The sequence below is a fragment of the Geotrypetes seraphini genome, chromosome 6 (genome assembly GCF_902459505.1).
Source record: "Geotrypetes seraphini chromosome 6, aGeoSer1.1, whole genome shotgun sequence".
NCBI lineage: Eukaryota > Metazoa > Chordata > Amphibia > Gymnophiona > Dermophiidae > Geotrypetes > Geotrypetes seraphini.
Genome location: NC_047089.1, coordinates 41,326,214 through 41,349,257, shown reverse-complemented (window position 1 = coordinate 41,349,257; position 23,044 = coordinate 41,326,214). Strand labels below are relative to the sequence as shown.

The 23,044-nt window shown below is 47.2% G+C and overlaps 1 protein-coding gene across 1 annotated transcript in view; it reads right to left on the bottom strand.

Moving 5' to 3' along the window:
• The window catches only part of ZMYM2 (zinc finger MYM-type containing 2), a 537,976-nt gene that overhangs the window by 460,616 nt on the left and 54,316 nt on the right, over positions 1 to 23,044 (bottom strand).

The window sequence follows — 23,044 nt, the reverse complement described above, 5'->3', positions numbered from 1 at the left end:
GCAAAGCCTCCACCTTTTTGAGCCACTGTCTATGCGGTATAGTTTGTATCCCGGCAGCACAGTGTCCCAGACGTTTTCCTCAGTCCACCATGTTTCCGTGATGGCGATGATGGCCACGTTATCTTTTTGTACCATAATTTCTAATTCGCCCATCTTATTCCTTAGGCTCCTTGTGTTCGTGTACATACACTTGAGTTTGCGGCCTGTTCCTTTCTTGCATTTCTTTCCCTCTTGTGTTCCTTTCAATCTGTCTTTGCCTGTGATCCGGTGAGTCTTCCCCTCTATCTTCCTGCACGGTATCCTCCAGGTATACCAGTTCCCGAACCATCGACCCCTTCTTTCTAGTTTAAAAACTTCTCAACTTCTCTCTTGATATTGCTTGCAAGTAGCCTCGTTCCGTCCCTGCTGAGGTGGAGTCCGTCCTTCCTGAATAGCTTGCTCTTCCCCCAGAATGTCGTTCAGTTGCGCAAGTGGAATCCTCCTTCCTCACACCCGCGCCACATTTATGTGTTGACTGCTTGCAGCTCCATCTGCCTCTTCTCATCGGCCCCTGGTACCGGCAGGATCTCTGAGAATGCTATCCTCTGTGTTCTGGTCTTCAGCTTCCTTCCTAGCATCCGAACTGGTCCTTCAGTACTTCCCTGTTGTAGTTCCTGTTGCTCACGTTGTTCATCCCCACATGGATCACCACCGCCATATCTTCTTCTTCCACACTGTTGATGATCCTGTCGATGCGGCTCACTATGTCTTCTACCTTGGATCCAGGTAGGCAGGTCACCAGCCGATCCAGTCTTCCTCCCGCTATATGGCTGTTGACTTGTCTGATGATGGAGTCCCTCATGATGATTGCTGTCCTCTCTATCTTTGCTTGATTCTCTAGCCGCAGGTCCGTGTCCCTGGTGTATGTCCATCTCTCATCCTGGCGTTGGCTTGCCCAGGACTCGTCTTCTTGTGGGTCCCCTTCGCTGTTTCCAGATCTCGCTGCTGTGTTACCCATTTCTTCCTGGTGGTTGTTCGTTGGGTGGTCCACACTCTGTAGGAGAATTTTGGCAGTTCCACTGTTGCTGGTGATTTTCCACAGCCTCCCTGTATGCCTCCTCTATGAACTTCTCCAGCTCTCAGACTTCTTCCTCAATGGTGTCCTCTGTCTTGATGTTCTCTGCAACCTCTGCTTTCCTCCTCCACTGCTGCTTGAAGTGCTTCCAGTTCCAGTATTCTGCCCTCTAGGAGTCTGACTTGTTTCTTCAGGCTCTCCAGTTCTCCGCATCGATCGCATTAAGTAAGACCGCCTCCCAGAGGGGAGGTAGTCATACATATGACAGACAGTGCAGAAAACTAGGTAGCTCAACATCCTGCTTCTATCTGCTGCTTCCATTGCTGCCAGCTTGCCGGTCTGCTGTGGCTGCCCTCTGCGCACGCCTGCTGTTGCTGTGTGTCCTCTGCGCCTGCTATGGTCTCCTTTAGCAGTGGCTCGTCCCTTCTCAAGGCCCTTTCACAAAAGGTGCTCTTGCTAATATGAGCAACTTTAAAGCTCGCATTCGACGCATGGCAAACGGCTGAGCGCCGTTGACCCTTCCCCTTTTAAGGAGGAACTCCGGTGGATGATGTCAGGGGGTGGACGGAGCTACCTCTCATCGATGCCCCTTGCTCTATCCTGTCTTCTGTTGCTCCTTCTTCCCCTCTCCTGTTTTCTGCTCTGTTTTTCTCTCCTTCTCTTTTCCTGCCTCCTGCTTGCCTGCTCAATCAGTTCCCTAGTAGCAAGGGGTCATAAACCACTCTTCATCCAAAAGATATTCCACCAGAGAGATGCCTCATGTCTTCCATCGGCTCATGTGTCCATTCCAGGCTTGAAAGAGCTTTCCATGAAATAAATGATCAGTCGAGACCCTAGGGTCACCAAAGTGTCGCGTCAAAATCTCTCAGGCCGTCCTTCATGGGAAGACAAAAACACTCTGCTTCAAAGATCACTCAGCAGAGCTCTGCTTGGTAAGAATAGCAAAGCATGATAAGAATAAGGGGCATAAAATGCAGCCTAAAGAGATATCGGGGTATATTGTTGTCCCCAAGCAGCTAATCCTTCAAATATTTCAAAAGACAAGAATTGTAATACAAACCAAAATTTGGGATACCAAATCCCTCCTGCATCCACCCTCCCACTAAAGGCCATAACGTAATTTTTTTTTTCACCTATGCCAACAGAAGTGGGATGGCTAACGATCCAAAGCTCTCAGATCTCTTCTCAGTAACTTCAAAGGGAGCATTTGAAGAATATACATCCATTATGGAAAATTAGCATTCAAATCAAAGCAATTCTACCAAGTAGGGTAAGAGTTAAGAACATAACATAACAATTGACGCTGCTGGGTCAGACCAGTGGTCCATCGCGCCCAGCAGTCCGCTCATTCGGCAGCTCCCAGGTCAAAGACCTATGCCATAACCGAGACCAGCCCTACCTGCATTCGTTCTGGTTCAGCAGGAACTTGTCCAACCTTGTCTTGAATCCCTGGAGCATGTTTTACCTTATAACAAGACTCCAGGAGAGTATTCCAGTTCTCCACCACTCTCTGGGTGAAGAAGAACTTCCTTACGTTCGTACAGAATCTATCCCCTTTTAACTTCAGAGTGCCCTCTCGTTCTCTCTACCATGGAGAGGGTGAACAACCTGTCTATATCCACTAAGTCTATTCCCTTCATTATCTTGAATGTTTCGATCATGTCTCCTCTCAGTCTCCTCTTTTCAAGGGAGAACAGGCCCAGTTTCTCTAATCTCTTACTGTACAGCAACTCCCCCCAACCCCTTAACCATTTTGGTCGCTCTTCTCTGAACCCTTTCGAGTAGTACCGTGTCCTTCTTCATGTACGGCGACCAGTGCTGGACACAGTATTCCAGGTGAGGGCGTACCATAGCCTGGTACAGCGGCATCATAACCCTCTCCGATCTGTTCATGACCCCTTCTTAATCTTCCTAGCATTCTGTTCGCCCTTTTCGCTACCGCTGCACATTGTGCAGATGGCTTCAATGACTTGTCAACCAGTACTCCCAGGTCTCTTTCCTGGGGGGTCTCTCCTAGTACTGTCCCGGACATCTTGTATTTGTTTGTGGGATTTTTGATACCAACATGCATTACCTTACATTTATCCACGTTGAACCTCATTTGCCATGTCGCTGCCCATTTCTCGAGCGTGGTTATGTCACGTTGCAGATCTTCACAATCCCCCTGCGTCTTTACTACTCTGTATAACTTCGTATTGTCTGCAAATTTGATCACCTCACTCGTTGTACCCATTTCCAGATCATTTGAATATGTTGAAGAGCACAGGTCCAAGTACCGAGCCCTGCGACACCCCACTGGTGACATTTTTCCAGTCCGAGTATTGTCCATTTACCCCTACTCTCTGTTTCCTATCTGCTAGCCAGTTTTTAATCCACGTATTTCACCCTCTGTTCCATGGCTCTCAATTTTTCTATGTAGTCGTTCGTGCGGAACCTTGTCGAATGCCTTCTAAAAATCCAGATATACAGTGTCGACCGGGTCTCCCTTGTCTATCCCCTCGAAGAAGTGCAGCAAGTTCATCAAGCAAGATCGTCCTTTGTTGAAGCCGTGCTGACTGATCTTCATCAGTTTGTGTCCGTCAGGGTGATCAATGATGCGGTCTTTTATCGGTGCCTCTATCATCTTTCCCGGTACTGAAGTCAGACTCACCGGTCTGTAGTTTCCCGGATCTCCTCTCAAACCTTTTTTGAAGATCGGCGTAACATTCACCACCTTCCAGTCTTCCGGAATCCTTACCGATCTAATTGACAGATTGGCAATTAGTTGAAGCAGTTCAACTAAAGTCCCTTTCAGTTCCTTAATGACCCTCGGATGGATGCCTTCCAGTCCTGAGGATTTGTCGCACTTAAGCCTATCAATCTGCCTGCATACTTCTTCTAGACTGACTTGTCAACCTTGTCAGTTTCCCGTCTTCGTCTCCAGCGTATAGCCTGTCGGGTTCCGGTATGTTGTGTATGTCCTCTTTGGTAAATACAGACGCAAAAATTGTGTTCAGTTTATTGGCAATGGCTTTGTCCTCCTCTAGCACTCCCTTTATTCCATCATCATCCAACGGTCTCACTGCTTCCTTTGAGGGTCGTTTCCCCTTAATGTATCGAAAGAAAGGCTTGAAGTTTTTCGCCTCCCTGGCTATTTTTTCCTCGTAGTCTCTTTTGGCCCCTTTTACTGCTTTATGGCACTTTCGTTGATGCTGTTTGTGCTTTTTCCAGTTTTCATCCGTTTTTGACCTTTTCCATTCCTTAAACGAAGTCTTCTTGTCTCTGATCACTTCCTTCACCGCTACAGTGAGCCACGCCGGTTCTTTGATCTTTTTCCTCTTGGCTCCCATGTTGATACGTGGTATATATAGATTTTGCACCTCGGTGACTGTGTCCTTAACAAGGGACCATGCCTGCTCTAGCGTTTTAACAGTGCTTATCCTCTTCTTGATCATTTTCCCCACCATGAGTCTCATCCCTTCATAATTTCCTTTTCGGAAGTTCAGTGCCGTGGCTGTCGTTCTGGATCTATATTCGTCCCTGCATCTATGTCGAAGTGGATCATATTGTGATCACTGGTTTCCAGCGTCCCCTCTACTTCTACATCTTGTGCCTGTCCTCGTAGTCCATTTAAAATTAATGTCCAGAATTGTGTTTCCTCTCTTGTTTTCCTTGACAAGTTGTTCCAGGAAGCAATCACCTACTGCATCCAGGAACTTGGTCTCCCTACCGCAACCGGAGGTGCCTAGATTCCAGTCTATTCCCGGGTAGTTGAAAATCACCCATGATAACTGTGTTGCCTCCCTTGCAGTTGCGTTTGATCTCATCTATCATTTCTCCATCCATTTCTTCGGGCTGCCCTGTGGGGGGTCGATAGTAGATGCCGATTTTCATTTCCAATCCATTTGCTCCCGGAATTTTGACCCATAGAGACTCTAACTTATTCATACTTTCAGGCGTGTTCTCTCCAGTAGATTTGATTCCCTCTTTGACATATAGGGCAACGCCCCCACATTTGTGACCCACTCTGTCTCTGCGGTATAGTTTGTATCCCAGTAGCACAGTGTCCCAGATGTTTTCTTCGGTCCACCATGTTTCCGTGATGCCGATGATGTCAAAATTATCCTTTTCTGTCATGGCTTCTACTTCGCTCATCTTGTTCCTTAGGCTCCTTGTGTTCGTGTACATACACTTGAGTACGTGGCCTGTTCCTTTCTTGCATTTCCTTCCCTCTTGTGTCCATTTAGATCTGTCTTGTCTGAGATCTGGTGAGTTTTCTCCGCTATCTTTCTGCACAGTATCCTCCGGATATACCGGTTCCCGAACCATCGACTCTCTCACTCGGTCGATTGTCGGCTTTCCCCTTCTTCCTAATTTAAAAACTTCTCAACTTCTCTCTTGATGCTGTTTGCCAGAAGCCTCATTCCATCTCTGCTGAGGTGGAGTCCGTCCTTCCTGTTGCGCACAAAGCGGAATCCTTCTTCCTCACACCAGCACCTTCCAGGTCTCCAATTGACACGAGGTATGATGTAATAACTCTAACATTAAAAGAGTAGAGCCTACCTGTCAAGGCCTTGAGTTGTATCCCAAGATACTGAAAGGAATAAGTTGCTTATCTCTGCGCCCACAACCTGAGAAAAAAAAGTTCTCTAGAGATCAACAGATAATCAATGAGGACTGCATCAAGTGCATTCTAGACAAGCAAGTAAAATCCTTCTCGGTAGGATGTAAGATCTGTCACACAACAAGATCAAGCAACTAGCACAAAGATGGTAAGCCTTTAGTCTCCAGAGAACGATGCACCAAAGCTGGTACTAATCTATCTAAGGAGGGATTCCAAGCCATATTAAAATTCCTGCCTAACAACAAGGAGATCTAAGTTTGATTAGATAGAATAGTGTGCAGGTGCTGCCCGATTCAGGAAAAAAATTTCGATTCGATTCAGCCTACTGAATTGGTTTTTCGATTTTCTTGCCCAATTGGGTGGTTTTTTTTCAAACATCCTGGTGGGTTTATTTTATAGCTTTTTCACCCCCTTTGGCTTCTCCTAACCACACTGGCGCTGTGGTGTAAACAAAATAAAGAAACAAAAAAAGGACTTTTCCTCTCTCTGTTAAATCCTAGCTCACGTTTGCGGTCTAATACCAGCTCTGGCAGGATACACTTCAAATCTGACATATTGTAATCACAAAACAGAAAATAAAATTATTTTTCTACCTTTTGTTGTCTGGTCAATATTCAAATCTTGTTGGTCCCAGGTTGGTTGTCTTGCTTGCCAGGGTCTCCTTTCATTTTTCTCCGTGTTAACTATCCATCTGCCATCTCTGTCCTCCCCTTCCGTTTCCCTTCCCTCCCCCGGAGGTCTGGCATCTTTCCTTTTTTCATCTCCATCCACAGATCCACCTTTTCTCAACTACCCTTTCATCCAGCATCTCTCCCTCCTTCCCCACCACCCCAGGGTCCACCATCTCTTCCCAACTACCTTCCTATCCAGTATCTCTATCTCCTCTCCACACCATCCCTTGTGTCCAACTTCTCTCCCTTTCTGTTCCTTCCCTCCCTAAATCCCATTGTCCATCATTTCTCCCACTCTCTATTTTCAGACTAATTATTTCTTCTCCCCCCCAAAGTCCGGCATATCCACGTCACTTTGAACCCCCTCCCTCCCTCCGTGTACTTCTACACCACGACCCCTCTCCCCTGAAGGTCTGTCCCCCCCAAAGGCCTCCACCCCACCCCTAAAGGCCTGCCTGTCCCCCTTGAAGGCATGTGCCACCATCCCTGAAGGCCTACTTCCTCCTTGAAAGCTTTTCCCCCCCCTTAAAGGCTTGCATCCCACCCCTGAAGGCCTGCCTGTCCTCTCCCCTTAAAGGCCTGGATCCCTCCCCGAAGGCCTGCATCCCTCCCGAAGGCCTGCCTGCCTGACCCCCCCTTGAAGGTCTGTCCTTTCTGTATGCCTGCCCCCCCCCCGAAGGCCTGTCCCCCTCCCTTGAAGCTCTGTCCCCTCCTTGAAGGCCTGCATCCCCCCGAAACTTGCACCTCCCCCTGAAGGAATGTCCCCCCTTAAAGGCCTGCCTGCCTGTCCCGCCAACCCCGAAGGACTGCTCACCCCCCCTCCCAGAAGGCCTGTGTGTTCCCCCTGGCCTCCACGCACCGTTTACCTGTGAAGAACAGCCTGAAGATAAAATCGCGATGCTAGCGATCTTTCCACTGCTTTGGAGCTGTTTCCTCTGCCGCAGTTCCGCCCCTCCTCTGACGTCATAGGCAGGATAGCAGAAGAAACAGCTCCGAAGCAGTGGAAAGATCACTAGCATCGCAATCTTATCAGCAGGCTGTCCTCACAGGTAAACCGTGCGGGGAGGCCGGTGGGGGGGGGGGGGGGAAGCCAAATGCCAGGGGGTGGAAACGGAGGCCAGGGGGGGAGAATCGGACGCCACTTAGCGTACCCGACAGCAGCAGTTCCCACTGATCCTCACTATCTAAAGTAGGTGCGGCGGCAGCCGGCCAGCAAGAGCAGCGCTGACGCTCCTGCTTTAGGGGGCGAGGGGGGAGGGTCAGCCGAATCGGGAACCATTTTTTTGTTTGTTTCGAATCAATTCACCCGAAGTGAATCGGTGAACCGATTCGAATCGTGAAACGGGCAGCACTAGTGTGCAAGCATTGATACAATTTCCTGTCATAGGAGTTGGGGGGCATAGATACTACCTAGGAGAACTCTGTGGTCTGCGATGAGTGCCATGCAGAAGACAAAACAGCCATCCAGGTAATCGCCACAGTGTCAAGTTGGCTAGTTGTTACTCTTTCCTAATAAGAGATGCCATGCCACATTTCCTCCCCAATCTCACTGCCACTATACAAGTGCCCAACCAGCCCCACAAGGGTAAAGTATGACTCCTGAAGCAGCACAACATCCGCTTTAAGTCTTTGCAGATTTTGTAAAATTTTTGGGCGTTTCATGGTTACTACAGGAACCATAAGAGAATAGCAATGAGAAAATATAACAAAAACTGAATATAATCTGTAAAAATCCCAGAGCACCGTCCCAACCAGCAGGCTCCAGGTGGAGTCATTCTACCACTTGGGAACAGTAAAGCAAAAAAAAAGAGCCATCCACCTTTTGCGCTGGATACCCCTCAGATCGTTCCAGTCATAAAAATTGCTCAGTACCTCTCTGCTCAAATCCCTCATTATCCCCCCCGCCCAATAACCCTTTTCCCAATCCTCAAAATCCCCTTTGTCTTTCTTAGGCCCTATCATTGGGAACAGATCATGTAGTGACACCAAGCCCCCAAATACCTACCATAAAGAGTAATAGAACACCACCACCACCAAAAAAAAAAATCACCCGCAGCACAATCTTAAGCCCACCAAGAAGGCAGAAACCCAATATACACAGAAACATTTATAAAATACCTGTTAGTATCCTCTACATAGGGCTATATGCACTAGAGTCCGTAAATAATACCTACAGGATCGCTGTTGGCTGACTCTGGCCGAGCAATCAATGCACTATCAAGTTTGCATGCAAACCCGACAGATCAATCGCTCAGTGAGCGATAGATACATGTGCAGAGAACTAACAGCACTGACAAAGAAAGCAGCCTCATGTCACTGCTGTTAAAGCTTCTCTCTTTTTTTTAATGGCACATATGATGTGCATGTGTTGTACATGCACAATATGCCCCATTTAAAAAAGAAAAAAAGGAAACCCCCCCCCAAAAAAAAAAAAAAAAAAAAAAAAACACACCCCACAGCAGCAGCCCCCCCCCCGAACTTATGGCCCTCCAAAACAACCCCCACATGAACTAGCACCGCAACCCCCTCCCCCCAAGAAGTTATATTGGAAGGAGGGAATCAACCAAAAGCACAGCTTCTAAGAGACTGGTATACCCAAGGTGGGAGGCACAAAGTAAGTTTGGGTTTTTTGTTTTGTTTTTTTTTTGCTGGTTTTGACCCACAATCTGAAGCAATGGTACATGGCAATGGTATATAGACAGAGAGAAGATGGCTAGACATGGGGGAGATAAGAACACAGAAGGAAGATGCTGGACAGGATGGGCATTGGGATATAGAGGAGTGATTGGTTTTAAGACAAACTAGGGACTGCAAAGCCCAGGTCATGCTTCTTTAGCTTCCAGCTGCATGGGGATGGTATATGGACAGAGAAAAGATGGCTAGACATGGGGGAGAATAAGAATGCAGAAGGAAGACGCTGGACAGGGGGGGGGGGGATATAGAGGAGTGATTGATTTTAAGACAAACTAGGGACCGCAAAGCCTAGGTTATGCTTCTTTAGCTTCCAGCTGGCTTAGGGTTCTGACTAGGGGGCAGTTGCCCTAGTTGCACTCCCCCAACTCTATTCCTATCATATGTGACTGCAGTATTCTGTTAGCATGATTTTTCTGCGTAGCATCCTGTAATAATTTGACTTATTCAATTCTCTCAATAGTGGAGGGGATATCTGTGAAAGAGAGGGGAGACAGGGGATTTGTTTATCCGTGCTCTCTAATATTTGTGTTTATAAAATGACAAATTGTACAGAATACTGTTCCTTTTTATAACTTTAATTAAAAAAATAAAATAAGTTCAATACAAAATCTTATTCAAGCTTGTACGGACGGAATCAGACGTTTTGCAGTGTGCCATGAATGGGCTTATAAAGGCAGTGCAAAAGGCATCAAAGTGTGGCTCAAGGTACTGAAATGAAAAAAGGCCCTTGAGAGCGGGTGAAAAGGCAGTTAGAAACATAGAAATAGACGGCAGATAAGGGCCACGGCCCATCAAGTCTGCCCACTCTAATGACCCTCCCTATTTATCTTTGCGGATAGATCCCACATGTCTAGCCCATCTGGCCTTAAAATCTGGCACGCTGCTGGCCTCAATAACCTGGAGTGGAAGACTATTCCAGCGATCAACTACCCTTTCAGTGAAGAAGAACTTCCTAGTGCCACCGTGCAGTTTCCCGCCCCTGATTTTCCACGGATGCCCCCTTGTTGTCGCGGGACCCTTGAAAAAGAAGATATCTTCCTCCACCTCGATGCGGCCCGTGAGATACTTGAATGTCTCGATCATATCTCCCCTCTCTCTACGTTCCTCGAGTGAGTAGAGCTGCAACTTCCCTAACCGCTCCTCGTATGAGAGCTCCTTGAGTCCCGAGACCATCCTGGTAGCCATTCTCTGGACCGATTCCAGTCTCAGCACATCCTTGCAGTAATGCGGCCTCCAGAATTGCACACAGTACTCCAGGTGCGGTCTCACCATGGATCTATACAGTGGCACAATGACTTCCGGTTTGCGGCTGACGAAACTCTTGCGTATGCAACCTATGATTTGCCTTGCTTTGGATGAAGCTTGCTCCACTTGGTTTGCAGATTTCATGTCTTCCCTGACAATCACCCCTAAGTCTCTTTCCGCTTCAGTTCTTGTCAGGATCTCGCCATTTAGAGTGTAAACCTTGCATGGATTTCGGCTCCCCAGGTGCATGACTTTGCATTTTTTGGCATTGAAACTGAGTTGCCAGGACCTAGACCAGCGCTCCAGTAGAAGTAGGTCATGCATCATATCGTCTGCCATTGAATTTTTGTCTGTTGTGCTTTTGCTCACTACATTGCTTAGTTTGGCATCATTGGCGAATAATGTTATTCTACCTCAGAGCCCTTCTGTCAAGTCTCTTATATAGATGTTGAACAAGATCGGGCCCAGGACGGAGCCCTGTGGCACTCCACTTATCACCTCTGACATTTCGGAGGGGTGCCATTCACCACTACCCTCTGAAGCCTACCTCCAAGCCAGTTCCCAACCCATTTGGTCAATGTGTCGCCCAATCCTAAATAACTCATCTTGCTCAGCAACCTACGGTGTGATACGCTGTCAAATGCTTTGCTGAAATCCAGGTAGACGATGTCCAGTTGACAGGGAAGGTCAAAGACATCCAGGCACTATTGTTATAAATAGCAGGGATCCGAAACAAGAGAAGCAAAGTCTGTCTGAAAAGTCTTCAAACAATCCAGTAGGTGGCCAAGTCTATCAGAAATCCAAGAGTGAACGCTAAGGGAGAGCCACTGTCCCCCCAAAGCTCATGGCACTGTTGAGGTTGGAGAGTCACTCACTCCATCCAACTGGATAATGAATTCCTGTGCATCCTACACTTTCTCATAGATCCAAATTGATCCATTATGAGATAGACCGAGTCTCACTGAGCACAGCAAAGTAAACCAAATATTGTGAGCAAACAAATGGGAATGAATGGGACCGAACCATCTTCTTTGCTGCACCACTTTGGTAGAATAGTCTTGAAAACAAAGAATAAAGGCAATTTTCATAGGTTAGTTGGAAGCCCCCTGAGTGCCTGTAGAATTTGTTTTATGAGCAAAATTGAGGACCTGAAGAATAATCACTCGAGTCTGGTGGCAGCCACTGATTGTACCCCAATCCTTTGTGCCCACTCGATCCCAGGGAAGCAGGTATCCAACACTCAAAGAAGGCCCGGAGCTCATATTCTGGTAATGTCTCAGGGAGCCCCACAATTCTGAGATCATTGCATCAAGTGTGATTCTCCAGGTCTTCAATTTTTTCTTCCATGGGCTCTAAGCATTTCAGTTGTTGTTGTTGAGCTGTCTCTACTCTGGCCTACACAGTCCTCCATGTTACCAACTGTTGAAAGCGCACTAAATCTCGGCTCACCCCGTTCAATTTTCCCTGGAGGTTCTCCAATTTGGCATCGATAAGTAAGTCTTTTGTCCAATATGGTTTCCAGGGCCACAGTGACTTCAGCCATAATCTCCGCCATCCAGACTGAAGTGATAGAGGGGCCCACCAGTTGCCATCTTGTCTTCCACAGCAAGGATTTGCTCTTTATCTAACCACGCAACTTTTGTCGCTAAGCCTGCTTCAAAAACCCCATGGTTTGTGGCACATGTTGCAAGGATTAAGATGCAGAACAGTATCACTCTTGGAGAGGTCAAAAGATAGTCAAAATTGAGCTTTTTTATTTGGGCAGGCGGCAGAAGAGGCAGTACTCAGCATCCTCTCCCAAGCATAGCGTTATGTGATCTCTCTCCTTTATAAATATTAGTGTCAGCAGCCTGGTTCCATCTCTGTTAAGATGAAGTTCAACCTTTCAGAATAGGCTCACCCTTTCCCAGAAGGTGGTCCCTTCAGTATACTTTAGGAGTGTCAAAGTCCCTCCTCGAGGGCCGCAATCCAGTTGGGTTTTCAGGATTTCCCCAATGAATATGCATGAGATCTATTAACATACAATGAAAGCAGTGCATGCAAATAGATCTCATGAATATTAATTGGAGAAATCCTGAAAACCCGACTAGATTGTGTCCCTCAAGAAGGGACTTTAAAAGTTAATCAGCTTATGCTAGCCTTACATTCTTCAACTGCTCCAGCCTACAGAAGACTACAGGAAACACCCAGCCTACAGAAGAGCCCATTCATTTTCCCATCAAATCTACAGATATCCAATAGCTACTGATGAAACTGGTTCCCATATAGAACACTGAACAGTGCCCTGTCATCTCTCCGATGGGCCGATCAGCACTAGAAGCAATTCATGCCAGTGTTACTGCGCCACCCAATGCTTTTAACCGTTTCAATGCCCATGCTCAAATCATTAGAACAAATCACATTTAAGAAGAGATTGGGTACTTACCCTGGTAAGCTCTTTTCCAGTAGATAGGCGAGACATTCTGGACAACAGGGTTATTTCTCCATACTCGCAAGGACTGCAGAAGGAATCCACTCTGGATTTTTCACTCTGCCTCCAGTGTACTTCACAGATCAACTTAGCGCCCTCTAGCAGTCAGTATCCAAGCATAGAAAGACACCCACACATGTGAAGTAGAAGCAATATTGTTCTGCTCATAAACAACTAAACAGTACTGTTAACCGCTAACACAAGCATCAAAGGAGCTCAGAAACTACGCCCTAACAAGTTGAACATATGCACAGATTTTTCACAACCCCGAAAGGCTGGTCAGTCTCCAAGAATCAGCTTGGAGAAGCATAAGTAGATTGAAAACTGAAAGCAGGCACAGGAAGGACAGGGAAGGGAGTCTAGAATATCTCACCTATCTACTGGAAAAGAGCTTACCAGGGTAAGTACTTAACCTCTCTTTCCAGTGCAATAGGTGAGACATTCTAGACAACAGGGATGTTTAAAAGTAGTCCCCTTAAAATAGTTAGGATGGGCTAGCTGTGCCAGCCCTTAAGACCAAGGACCCGAAGGCAGAGTACATAGAAAACATAGAAAGATGACGGCAGAAAAGGGCTACAGCCCATCAAGTCTGCCCACTCTACTGACCCACCCCATTAAGTCTGAGTGCTGATGACTTAGTTCCTTTGCTCGACCCTCGTAGGGATCCCACGTGGATGTCCCATCTATTCTTAAAGTCGAGCACGCTGGTGGCCTTGATCACCTGCCTCGGAAGTTTGTTCCAATGATCCACCACCCTTTCCGTGAAGAAGTACTTCCTGGTGTCACCACTAAATTTCCTTCCTCTGAGTTTAAACGGGTGCCCCCTTGTGACCGAGGGTCCCTCGGGAACGAATATGTCGTTTTCCACCTCGACTCGACCTGTGACGTATTTAAATGTCTCAATCATGTCACCCCTTTCCCTGCGCTCCTCTAGAGTATAGAGCTGCAATTTGCCCAGTCTTTCTTCATATGAGAGACCCTTGAGTCCGGAGACCATTCTAGTGGCCATCCGCTGGACCGACTCAGCTCGAAGCACATCTTTACGGTAATGCGGCCTCCAGAATTGCACACAGTATTCCAGATGAGGTCTCACCATGGATCTGTAAAGTGGCATTATAACTTCAGGTTTGCGGCTGACGAAGCTTCTCTTGATACATCCCATCATTTGCCTTGCCTTGGATGAGGCCTTCTCTACTTGTTTGGCAGCCTTCATGTCTGCACTGATGATAACTCCCAAGTCCCGTTCTTCTGAAGTCCTAGCTAGTGCTACTCCATTCAAGGTGTATGTTCTGCATGGATTTCTACTGCCGAGATGCATGACCTTACACTTCTTAGCGTTGAAGCCCAGCTGCCATGTCGAGGACCAGTTTTCCAACGTGATCAGATCTTGCGTCATACTATCCTTGAGATTGCTTTCACTTACTATATTACACAGTTTGGCGTCGTCAGCGAACAGCGCTACTTTACCCTGAAGCCCCCAGGTCAAGTCCCCTATGAATATGTTGAAAAGGGATGGTCCCAGGACTAATCCCTGCGGCACTCCGCTAGTCACCTCCGATGTCTCAGAGAGGGTGCCGTTGACCACCACCCTCTGAAGTCTTCCACTCAGCCAATCATTGACCCATGCAGTTAGTTTCTCACCCAACCCCATCGATTTCATCTTGTTTAATAGTCTACGGTGCGGGACACTGTCAAAAGCTTTACTGAAATCCAAGTACACTATGTCTAGAGACTCTCCCGAGTCTAGCTTTCCTGTCACCCAGTTAAAGAAGCTGATAAGATTGGATTGGCATGACCTGCCCCTAGTGAATCTATGTTGATAGGGATCCCTCAGATTTCCCTCATCCAATATCGTGTCTAATTTACCTTTAAGTAGAGTTTCCATGAGTTTACACACTATTGATGCGAGACTCACTGGCCTGTAATTCGCAGCCTCTGCTCTGCAACCCTTTTTGTGCAGAGGAACAACGTTGGCTGTTTTCCAGTCTAGGGGGACTCTCCCCGTACCTAGGGAGAGATTGAAGAGCATGGCTAACGGTTTCGCCAGAACATCGCATAGCTCTCTGAGCACTCTTGGGTGCAAATTATCCGGTCCCATGGCTTTGTTCACCTTGAGTCTTGACAGTTCTCTGTAAACATCAGTTGGTGTGAACTCAAAATTCTGAAATGGGTCTTCCATGCTTTGCTTTGCTTCCAGCCGTGGCCCGTGCCCTGATGCCTCGCAGGTGAAGACTGAACAGAAGTAATCATTCAGTAGTTTGGCCTTATCAGAATCTGTTTCCACATAGTTCCCTTCTGGCGTTCTAAGGCGTACTGCCTGGCAGCAACATCCACTCTAATTTACAAACGTGTGGCTGCCCTGCAAATCTCTTCAGGAGGAACAGCTCGAGTTTCGGCCCACGACGAAGCCACACTTCTGGTAGAATGTGCCCTGACTGAGACAGGAGCCTTGTTTCCCTGCCAGAATATAAGCTGACGAAATGGCCTTACGAATCCATCTGGCTATTGTGGCCTTAGAAACGGGAACACTCAGCTTAACTAAACAAGTCAGCACAAACAGATGGTCAGAGATCTGAAACTCATTAGTGACCTCCAAACTATCACTAATAATAAAACGCTAAGCGTGCATGCGCACTCCTACCTGCGTGATCCGTAGCTGGCAGAGAATAGAAGTGCGCATGCGCACGTAGCTGTGCCAGTGGCCGGCAGAGAAACTGTTCGGCCCTTGCGTGTTCAGGGGCCGGCAGAGAAAATTCAGTGCATACGCACGTTCGGCGTGTGCACGTTCAATTTCCAACGAGTGGCGGTTTACTTACTCTGTGCCAGTTGCGTAATAAAGAAAAAAAAAAGTAGGTGGAAGAAGGGGCATATTCCCCCGACATCTCCACACACACTGCACAGGGAAGTGGGGTGGGGGGGAGGAAAATGCTGCTGCTGCACAGGGAAATGGAAGGGGGAGAATGCTGCTGCGGCTGCTGCACAGGGAAGTGGAGGGGGAGGGAATGCTGCTGCACCGGGAAGTGGAGGGGGAGAGAAAAGGAAAGAAAGCAAAAGAAAGCAAGAAAAAGAAAGAAAGCAAAAGCAAGAAAGCAAGAAAAAGAAAGAAAGCAAGAAAGCAAAAGAAAGAAAGCAAAAGCAAGAAAGCAAGAAAAAGAAAGAAAGCAAAAAAAAAGAAAGAAAGAAAGAAAGCGACAGCAGGAGGGAGACAGACAGAAAGAAAGGAAGAGACAGGGGCAGGGAGAGAGACAGAAAGAAAAACAGACAGATATTCTAGCAGTTAATATAATGGGCTTAAAGACTAGTGTCGAAATAAAATAATAAAAATGAGGAGAGCAGAACACACAGCTGCAGCCATGTGTGCACAAGGAAAGACTGCTAGAGCGTGCTAAGCTGATCTGTGAAGTACACTGGAGGCAGAGTGAAAAATCCGGAGTGGATTCCTTCTGCATTCTATGCGAGTATGGAGAAATAGCCCTGTTGTCTAGAATGTCTCACCTATTGCACTGGAAATGCCATTAAAAAAAAGCCATCAGCAAGAAACGCCAGGTCCAGGGCAATATTGGAAGAGTTGGTTGTGAGAAAGGATGTTCTCTCCAACCAGCCTCATCACCCTGCCCTGAACAAGTCTTCCCAGAAAACCTTGGCCCTAGTCCTATGGAACATCCCCCTCCCCATCCTAGGGCTCTCCTTGAGGAAACCAGAGGAAGTAGACATCATTCCCTCCTCCCTCCAAGGTGTCATAAAGAGCAATGCCCTGGACCACCTGGTACACTCTGGGATGCACTGGCCTGGGCCTAACAGTTAACCTCTACCCAGTGCATTCCAGAATGTACTGGGGAGGTGAAAGCACTGCCCTTTTTGATGACGACACACCAGAAGGAGGAGGGCAGGGCACCTACTCCCTCCTCCAGTTTCTTCAAAGTATGTCAGGGTTGTAGGGGTTTGTGGGAGTTTTGGTTTTTCAAAATGTCAACTTTCTATCAGTGCCTGAGCCCATCAGAGCTCAGGCACTGACAGGCACTGCAATTTTAACGAAACAAATTTGCACGCTCATTACTCTGAACATGCTGCGCTGATTTTTCAACACTGGATTTGTGGAAGAGAGTTTCCTCTATTGCAAATCTTTTGATCAAGGACCTGTTGGTTATTTAAGCTAACCAAGCAAAATAGAAGGAAAAATTATGTTCTTACCTGTTAATTTTCTTTCCTTTAGATCAGGGGTGTCCAATGTCGGTCCTCGAGGGCCGCAGTCCAGTCGGGTTTTCAGGATTTCCCCAATGAATATACATGAGGTCTATTTGCATGCACTGCTTTCATTGTATGCTAATAGATCTCATGCATATTCACTGGGGAAATCCTGAAAACCCGACTGGACTGCGGCCCTCGAGGACCGACATTGGACACCCCTGCTTTAGACGCAGCAGACGAATCCAGAGACCAATGGGATAGCACACATCTACCAGCAGATGGAGATAGAGAAACTGATTAACAGGTGGTCCTATTGGCTGGCACTCCTCCTGTATCTCCAGTATAGCTCCTTGCCCAAGCATCCATAACCATCAATAGGCATAGCATGTAAAAAACCTCTTTCCCATAACAAATCTCAAAAGGCAATAATACAGAATACAACCAACAACAACAAACTTCCAAAGTTGCAAAAGAAAAAACAGACAATATCCAGAAAGGGGGCTCTGGATTCATCTGCTGCGTCTAAAGGAAAGAAAATTAACAGGTAAGAACATAATTTTTCCTTCCCTAGCAACAGCAGCAGATGAATCCAGAGACCAATGGGATGTAACAAAGCAATCCTCAATCTGGATGGGAAGCAAACGCCGCCTCCTCAACAACCGAAGCACTAAACGCATCCATCGCATGCGCCCCCACATCCAACCGGTAATGCTGAGATAAAGCACTCTCGGAAGACCAAGTAGCCGCGAGACAAAACTCCTCAAAGAAAAAAACCTCTGGACCAAGTCCAAGAAGTAGCCATCGCTCAGGTGGAATGGTCATGCAGTTCTTTCGCCAACCGCTTCCCTGCCATCAAGCAAGCGTAAATAATGTCCTTCTGGACCCATTGAGCGATGGAGGCTTTAGACGCCGCCATACAAAAAAGTGATCTAAACAACTAAAAGTTGTTAGAAACCTAGCTCGCAGAGAACACTATGCACTTTCAAAAAAAATGCAGAGAAGGGAAAGAAGAAGAAGAAAAAAAAAAATCAAGACCCAGTCAGACCCTCTAGCAATGGAGGGAGGGTGAGGCAGGGACCTGGGGAGGCCCAGGTGTAACTCCTAAAGCAGGCATCGTTCAGCCGGACACCCCTGTCTCACTGAAGAGAAATTTCAACCGGAGAAATAAAGTTGCCATTTCACTGAAGAGAAACCTCAACCGGAGAAATAGAATGGCAGTCTCACTGAAGAGAAACCTCAACCGGAGAAAATAATTTTCCAGTCACAGCCAGAATTCAGGAGCTAGTTGAATAGCGACCATCAACTGCTGGGAGATAGAGCATACTGAAGATACAGGAGGAGTGCCAGTCAATAGGACCACCTGTTAATCAGTTTCTCTATCTCCACTTGCTGGTAGATGTGTGTTATCCCATTGGTCTCTGGATTCATCTGCTGCTGTTGCTATGGAAGGAAAAATTATGTTCTTACCTGTTAATTTTCTTTCCTCTAGACGCTGCAGATGAATCCAGAGACTAGTGGGATAGCACACATTGACCAGCAGGTGAAGATAGAGAACTGATTAACAGATGGACCTATTGGTTGGTGCTCTCCCTGTAACCTCAGTATTGCTCCTTGCCCAAGCAGTCCAAACCAGAAATATGGTCAACAGGTAAAAAACTTCTTTCCCAGAATCACTTGCAAAAGGCAACCATAGAACAATCACCAACCATAACAAAACAAGAGAACACAGAAACCAGAAACCGAGATCCAATATCCAGAAAGGGTGGGGCTCTGGATTCATCTGCTGCGTCTAGAGGAAAGAAAATTAACAGGTAAGAACATAATTTTTCCTTCCTCAGCAACAGCAGCAGATGAATCCAGAAACTAGTGGGATGTAGCAATCCTCAATCAGGGTGGGAAGTGAACGCCGCCTCAGCAATAACCGATGCACCAAAGGCAGCTTCCGCACGCTCCACCACATCCAACCTGTAATGCCTAGAAAAAGTATTCCTAGAAGACCAAGTCGCCGTCTGACAAATCTCTTCCAAAGAAAAACCTAGGGACTCAACCCAAGAAGTAGCCATCGCCCTAGTGGAATGAGCATGCAGCTTGTCAGGCACCCGCCTACCTGAAGTCAAGTAAGCAGAAGCGATGGTGTCTTTGACCCATCGAGCAATGGAAGCCTTAGACGCAGCCAGACCCTTGTTGCGGCCCGCAAATAACACAAAGAGGTGATCCGAATGGCGATTAGTAAGTCCGAGATAATGGAGCAGTATCCTAAGGACATCGAGCAACCGCAACGAAGAGAACTTCTCCCCCCAATCCTCTTTCCGGAAGGCTGGAAGGAAGAGAGACTGGTTAACATGAAAGGCCTATACCACCTTAGGAAGAAACGACGGTACCGTCTTAACCGAAACCCCCAAATCCGAAATACGCACAAAAGGATCTCTGCAAGACAACGCCTACAACTCAGACACCCACCTGGCCAAAGCCATCGCGACAAGAAAGACCGCTTTCAACGTCACATCCTTCAGAGTCGCCGACAACAAAGAATCAAATTGAGGCTTTTGCAACCCCCCAAGGACCACTTTAAGACTCCACTCCGGACATATCTTCTTAACAGGGGGGCGAATATGTTGCACCCCTTTCAGAAATCTAACCACAACAGGTTGCGACGCAAGTGAAGAATGAGCCACGTGACCTCTGTAACAAGCAATATCGGCCACTTGAACCCTAAGAGAATTATAGGCCAACCCCTTGGCAACCCCCTCTTGAAGAAAGGAGAGGCTGGAAGAAAGAGAAGCTCGGAAGGGCGATAGACCCCGAGCCGAACACCAGGAATCAAAGACCCTCCAGACTCTAGCATAAGAGGCAGAAGTAGACCTCTTCTTGGCCTGAAGAAGAGTGGAAATAACCGGCTCCGAATATCTCTTACGTCTCAGTTGCGACCTTTCAAGAGCCAGGCCCTAAGACCAAAGTGGGACAGATTTTCCATGCATATCGGGCCCTGAGTGAGCAAGTCCGGAGTCACCGGAAACACCAACCGATCGCCCGTCGACAGACACAAGGTAGGTAGGGAGACTAGCATGGTTTAGTCCTGAAAAGGACAATTTTTATCCAAAGGCATCCTTAAATAAAAGTTTTGAGGTTTGCCTTAAATTGCTTTATTGAAGATTCCATTCGTAAATGATGAGGCAATGAATTCCACAGGGTAGGCGCGGTAACAGCGAAATTATTGATTCTTAAAAGTATTGATAATCTTGAGAGATGGAACAGTTAAAAGATTTTGTGATGTAGAACGAAGAGATTTAGCAGGGTAATAGGGAATAAGTAATCGGTTAATAAATTCTGGTAAACTAAATGAATGAGTGGTGAAGATTAATAGTAAAATTTTATAGCTAATTCTGTGTTCGACAGGTAACCAATGGGCATTAATTAGAAGGGGGGAGACATGGTCGTATTTCCTAGCACCGTAAATGATTTTAATAGCAGTGTTTTGTATAATCTTATTTCCTTTTTAGTGATGCCCTTGTAGAGGGCGTTACAATAATCTATACAAGTAATTACTAAGGGGAGACCAAGAAAGAATCGGCGACAGGAGAGGAAAATTTTAATTTGTACCCTTCTCGAATAATGTCCAAGACCCACTGATTGGACGTTATCTTGGCCCACTCTGCCAGAAAGGAAGACAGCCGACCCTCGATTGGCACGACAGAGGGAGCAGACGTCCCATCATTGTGAATTACGTGAGGCTGAGCCGGCTGGGGTTTCGTAGGACGAAAGGAAGTCTTTTGCGAAAACCTAGGTCTAGAATTATAGGAAGAACCGGAAGAAGTCGGTAAGGCCGGCTTACCCGGACGATATCTCTTAACATCCCGGAAACAATTTCTGGCAGCTGACACCCGCAAAGGAGCTTTAGGTCTATCTTCCGGCAACCGTTGCGTTTTGGTATCCCCAAAATCCTTCACGAGTTTGTCCAAATCCTCCCCGAATAAACGACCCTTAAAGGGAAGTCGCACGAGTCTAAGCTTAGAAGCCGCATCTGCCGCCCACTGACGGAGCCACAAGGAACGTCGAGAAACAGACAGAGCCATTTGTTTCGCCGAAGCCCTAATAATATCATAAAGGGCGTCCGCCAGATAAGCTAGACCCGTTTCCATATCCGGAAAGTGAGACGGCATAGTCATCCATCATTTTATCCGCCATACGAGGGCTTCAGGGTAAAGTAACACTATTCGCTGATGACGCCAAACTATGTAATATAGTAAGTGGAAGCAATCTGCAGGATAGTATGACGCAGGATCTGCTTACATTGGAAAACTGGTCCTCGACATGGCAGCTGGGCTTCAACGCTAAGAAATGTAAGGTTATGCATCTCGGTAGCAGAAATCCATGCAAACCTTACACCTTAAATGGAGAAACACTAGCTAGGACTTCAGAAGAAAGAGACTTGGGAGTAATCATCAGTGCAGACATGAAGGCCGCCAAACAAGTAGAGAAGGCCTCATCCAAAGCAAGGCAACTTATGGGATGTATCAATAGAAGCTTCGTTAGCCGCAAACCTGAAGTCATAATGCCACTGTACAGAACCATGGTGAGACCTCATCTGGAATACTGTGTGCAATTCTGGAGGCCACATTACCGTAAAGACGTGCTTAGAGTTGAGTCGGTTCAGCGGATGGCCACTAGGATGATCTCAGGGCTCAAGGGTCTCTCGTATGAAGAAAGACTAAACAAATTGCAGCTCTACACTCTAGAGGAACGCAAGGAAAGGGGGGACATGATTGAGACATTTAAATACATCACAGGACGTGTCGAGGTGGAAGAAGACATCTTCTTTCTCAAAGGACCCTCGGTCACAAGGGGGCATCCGCTCAAACTCAGAGGAGGGAAATTTGATAGTGACGTAAGGAAGTATTTCTTCACAGAAAGGGTTGTAGATCACTGGAACAAGCTTCCAGAGCAGGTGATCAAGGCCACCAGCGTGCTTGACTTTAAGAATAAATGGGACGTCCTAGTGGGATCCCTACGAGGGTTGAGTTAAGGAACTAGGTCATTAGTACTCAGACTTAATGGGGTGGGTCAGTAGAGTGGGCAGACTTGATGGGCTATAGCTCTTTTCTGCCGTCATCTTTCTATGTTTCTACCTTGAGCCCATTGAAGGCAAGCCCGTGCCGCATAGGAACTGCATACTGCCGCCTGCAAGGTAACCGCCGCCACATCAAAGGACAGCTTGAGAGAAGATTCAATTTTCCTATCCTGAATGTCTGAGGGCTATACCTCCCTCAACCGGTAAGGTAGTCCTCTTGGTAACCGCAGCCACCAAAGCGTCCACCCTGGGGTTCTTAAACTTGTCAAGCTCATCCTGAGAGATGGGATACAACTGGCGCATAGCCTTTGTCACCCGAAGACCAGCCTCCGGCGTGTCCCACTGTGCAGAAATAAGCTCCAGCATCGCTTCATGCACCAGGAACACTTTCGCAGGTTTTTTCGTGCCCGCCATCAGAGGATTAGCTGAGCTCGACGCGAGAGAATCCTGCTGAGCAATATTAAGGCCCTGCAGTACCCGTGTAATAAAGGAAGGTAATTCCTCCCTATGAAAAAGACACAGCGCGGTAGAATCATCCACCTCCCGAGCCAGCACATCCTCCAGCTCTAAATCCGCGACCTCCCCGTCTTCCAGGGAGTCCGGCCGTGACAAAGACAAGGCAAAGTCCGCGGGAGGGTCATCACCGTCCATAGGCGCTACCCTGCGTCTCTTAGTGGCCTGAGACTCCAGAGGAGGTTCACCGGCCTGAAAGACCGATCCCAGATCCAAAGGACAGTCTTGACGCTGAGCAGGCTGAGAACCCTGCATTAAAAAGGCCTTGTGCATCAGCATTACAAATTCCGGGGAAAACGCCCCCAGACTTGAAGAAGCCTGCCGAGCAAAAGAGTTCTCCTGCCCAGAAATCTGGCCCACGAGCAACGGCCGAAAACACCCAAGCACAAGCACAGACTAAAAAGGTAACTCTTACCAAGTGCCCCATTTGCTAAGACTGGTAGCTGAATGCTGGGACTCAGAGCAAAGCCATGTCCTGCAGCCTCACACTGGTCTTCTCCTCTTTTTTTTTTTTTTTTATACAAGGCTTGCCTCAGGG